Here is a 4,966-nt window from a genome sequence, read left to right as displayed (position 1 = left end):
GTTTGTATCCCTGGAGACTGCAGACTGTACTAAACTGTAGCTGGAGCCCCAAATGGGAGACTTGTGGAAAGCTTCCATGGAAGTACAGATAGAGAATATTGGGGGGAACCTTTTTCATTGTGTTAGTGAAGCTGCGGAACAAGCGTCATTCTGTTAAGTTCCAAGTGGCTTATCCAAGCACTGTTTCCCATTGAGAAAGTTAAGATAGCTTTATTATGAAAGAATCTAAATAATCAACTGAAAGGAACAGTTTACACAGTTAATGGTTGGATCCTGGTTGGTGCTCCATCTATTGGTGTGAAGCAGCTTGGGCAGTCCTGCTCTGCGTGGCATGGTCTCTGGGGAGTGCAGCTTTGCTGTAGTAGCTCCCGTGTAACTCCATTCCCGAACAGTCAGTGTGGGGGCATGGTGGGGGCAAGGGGTTATGACTGATCCTGGTGATTTTCAGCTACTGTGACAGCAGACTGGGGCCACAGAAGACTGGTACAATCTACTCTAAATTGCACCCAGTGACCCGACTGCTGAGCGGTCCGTCCCAGGACCGAGAGCGAGTAAAGGGCACCCTTGTGCCCTTTACCCCCTCAGCTACAGTTGAGCAATGCTTAACACAGCTGAACGTCTGGCCCTCCCAGACAGATACAATAACTAGTCTATGAGAATGTTCATGCCAATTAAATCTTATCATCAAATCATTCTGTTCTATCACTCCGCTTAATTAGCCATGGTCTCTGGTATTTCAGCAACGCTACACCATGCCAAAAAATGAAAGTATTCTTTGTGCGGTACACACCCAACAACTGCCTGTTTGCCAGCTAGAGTCAGATCAACAAATATTTCTCCGGTGCCAGAGCAGTATCTGCTGGAAAACGTAATTGCCCAGTTCTGGTTTTTCAAACCACAATGAGTTAGAGGCCATGGTCTTTTCATCTGGGCGGTCAGCTTTCATTATAGGAAAAGCAAGCTGGTTTCTCATCAGCTGTGTTGTGGGTTTCATGTGACTCGACACAGTTTATATTCACAACTAAAACACAGTTCCTCGAATGTTACTTGTTAATATGGCCTTTCTGTTTGCAAAAGATAAATGCAGAAGGACTGTAAAGGAAGGCAAATGAACTACTAGTTAACAGGCAGCAGCTGTGAATCAGAGCTACTAGCTAGATCTTTGTCTGCAGCCGGGGCCATTGACTGTATGAATGTATATTAGGTGAGGGTCTGACCTACTCTTATTTTATATGATTGAAAACATCCAAACCCAGGCAGATCATCACACCTTGCTTTTAGCAAGAAAGGGCCTGATTTCACAACTTGTGCTCTAGGTGACTGGAATTTTTTTTGTTCTCCTTTCATTTGAGCAGCTCTTGTGAGTCAGTGTGGATGAGGAGCTCTGTGGTGTGCAAAATCCAGCCTGGAAGAGCTCATCAACAAATGGCAGTGAGGGGATGCATTAGGAATGAATTCTCAAAACAGTGTAAGAGTTAGTTCCCTGGTACCCACTGATGTTGAGACCCATTTTCACTGCCAGTGAGAAAGGGGCTACCAACCTACCTGTGACAAGAAATCAGTTTATTCAGTGGAAATATAATCTATTTTAATAGCACCACCACAGATCTGTGCTATGCCATCTGAGGCATTTGTCAGATGTGACAAGGCACTCGGCCTATTTTTGTCATGCAGCAAATCCTTTTTCCTATTCTACTTGGGACTAAGTCCCATCCTTAGATATGAGCTCACTCCTCTCTTTTCACTTACATGGAAATGTTGGGTGTATGACTGAAAGTAGAATTTGGCTGTGATCTGAATAGATGACATGTGTAATCTTCTTGCAGATAGGGGACCCAAAGGACAAACAGGTGCTGATAAACATCTAGCCTGCATAGATGCATTCGTAAATCCTACCTGGCACTTGTCTGCATCTTCAAGTGCCCAAATACATTTGAAAATGTGCCTTTGAGAGACTTGTGTTTGCTCTTGCAGGAAGGCCGTACAGAGGTGGGAACTGAGTCTATTTCTCTTGATTGCCCATATAGGACCTTAATCATCATAATAGTCTTCCTCTTGCCAAAAAGCTCCATTGATGGTTTCTGTCTGTTCTACATTACAGCTGGATGTGCTCCTGCCTACTTTTCCTCCGTGTGAAAGCCTCTCTCTTTCTATAATCCATAGAAGAACTAATTTCAGAATTTACGTTTACATGAAATAGTCCTATCACCAGTAGACTTCAAACATTCACATGAACCCCTGGCTTTATTGAAAGCAATGGAAAAATATACGTTCACCTCCACTGTGCTACAATTTCATTTTCAGTTTGTGGGCCTGTTCCTGGGATGCATAAAGCCTCTGCCCAGAGTAACTCCAAAAATACATTCAAAAGTACCACCATCACTAGTATTTACTGATTTAAAAAAGAGACCTCTCCTGTCTTTTCACTTATACTGGCAGTTCTTTAGGAAGTTATTTGCCTTTGTTTCCCTTCGCTATTCTTTGCTGTATGAGCCCAGAAAACTGTTTGAACCAGACTTTCATTGCATTCTCAGCAGGAATTTGCCTTCCTGATCTCTCTATCTCCAGATCAGCCACGTGGGCTCAACAGAAACCCTCTTGAGTTTTTTTTCTTTGTGCTGCAGGCCTTCTGCCATTACAACTTCATTGAGACAGATAGGCTGTTACTGGTGTCAAAGCATGTAATCTATGGTCAAATATTCACTATTAAACTTTTCCCCTCACTTCTTTTGCTGAGACTGCCAATGTGTGGAGATATTCGGGAGTCCCAGGGGTGATTAGCTGCTGGCACAGTCTTAGTATGCAGGTATAATTTCAAGATTTAGCTGCTTCTGCATTAAGCTGAGCAACATTGATGCTGGTGCATGAAACACAACCTTGTACAGAGAAGGAATCAAGCTCAGTCAGGACGCAGTGTGGCTCAGACAAGCTATCACCATGCAGAGGCTCTTTTGCTTTCTGGGGTGTGTAAATATCTTTACCCTTCACACAAGGCTCTAGGGATCTTCTATTGGATAATAAGTTTAAGTCCAAATAATGAACCATTTTGGATGATGGATGGGGGATGTTGTGCACACACCCAGAATATGTCATTTCCAATCAAAAGGAAAGCAATTGTTTCCATATGTTGGCACATTTGTGATCTTGGTGTTGAGCCAGTTGTCTGGCTGCGATCAGGCAGCAGCATTTAACAGTGATGGAAGATTATACCTTGGAAGTGGGGTGCTAACATTAGGCTGTATTCCTTAAAAGGTTATAAACTCTGAACACTTATCCAGGATGTAATTTATGGTTCCAGTATGTTTTGACTTTACATAGATGAAAAAATAGTCCTTTTGTGTATGCATATATGCATAAAAATTCCTTCCTGCTCTGTGCTCCCCCCCCAAGGAATCCAATAAAACAATAGCTGGTGATGGTTTATGTGCTAACTTGGCTGCATGGGCTATTGCCTGCTGAGGCTTATAAGGATTCCCCCTCTTTTTTACCCAACTCCTTAGAGGTATTTTAACAGCTAGATCTAATTTTGTTAAGTTGCTCAGCTGGAATGCAGGCTCTTTGAACAGATTTGTAGAGATGCCCTGCACCTACCAAACCCATCTGTTCTGTGGTCTGGGTTTTGGCTTTTTTTTTTTTACAGTGTCAAACTAGTTGCATATTGCTGCACAAATAGATTTATGTAATTTTCAGACTTCAGCGATGAGATTCCTCCATGCCAAAGCCCTACTGACTTCTGCATCAAGTGCAGGTATATGCCCCAGGGAGGTGGTAAGCTGAAGGCTGCCGGAAGAGGGTATTTTTAACATATGAAAAAGCCCCCACTTGAAAATATTCTGCAAGTTCCCCAGCTATCTACAGTTCCCTGAACCACCAACACTGGAGGTAAGCTGCCTGATCATAGAATCATAGAATTGTTTAGGTTGGAAAAGACCTTTAAGATCATCAAGTTCAACTGTTAACCTAGCACTGCCAAGCCCACCACTAAACCATGTCCCTAAGCACCACATCTACACGGCTTTTAAATACCTCCAGGGATGGTGACTCAACCCCTTCCCTGGGCAGCCTGGTCCAGTGCTTGACAACCCTTTTGGTGAAGACGTTCTTCCTAATATCCAGTCTAAACCTTCCCTGGAGCAACTTGAGGCCATTTCCTCCCGTCCTATGGCTTGTTACCTGGGAGAAGAGACCAACACCCACCTCGCTACAACCTCCTTTCAGGCAGTTGTAGAGAGCAGTAAAGGCTGAGCTCCCCTCAGCCTCCTTTTCTCCAGGCTAAACAACCTCAGATCCCTCAGCTGCTCCTCATCAGACTTGTGCTCCAGACCCTTCACCAGCTTATGATCCAGCCAATGAAGGATCACTGCATCCTTCCTGAAGCATCAGCACTAGCAACACAAAACCTGCAGTGGATGTTGTATATGTATTGTGTGACCCCATCTGAAAAACACACAGGCAGGTTGTTAGAGAGACACTTCTTTGTGTCACAGCCAGGCCAGTCCTTTTGGATAATCTGAGTATGGAGTTCTAAAAAAATGCATTCTTTCACTCCCTAAATTGTGAGCAACTGTCAAGCTTTTAATTCTGCAGCCAAAAAACCTTTGCAACCATGAGACACGGTGGGCAGAATCATTCAAATCACTGCAGCAATGCTAATTCCTCTAGCTGAGAATAATGAACATATCAAATCACTCTCCAACACACACATTAAATTTAGGGAAATGACTAGATTAGCATTTTAGCTCTAGAAATGCTTGCAGTGATAATCATTGGAGTGTCTTGGGGATGTGTACTGACCACCCTTATGATCTTCATCATGCAAGACTTGTACATGGATGGAGTGAAATGTTAGACTGCTGAAAGACAAGGATTCATGTTTCTTCATAAGATGACTTGCAGTGTTGTGAAAGGAAAGCAGAGAGCCAAAGTTGTTTTTCTTTTCAGTAATGTGCAAGGGTTTAGTTATTTA

Source organism: Ciconia boyciana, chromosome 3 (genome assembly GCF_034638445.1).
Source record: "Ciconia boyciana chromosome 3, ASM3463844v1, whole genome shotgun sequence".
NCBI classification, from domain to species: Eukaryota; Metazoa; Chordata; class Aves; order Ciconiiformes; family Ciconiidae; genus Ciconia; species Ciconia boyciana.
The sequence above is the reverse complement of the archived record's forward strand: the minus strand, read 5'-3'. Positions refer to the sequence as shown.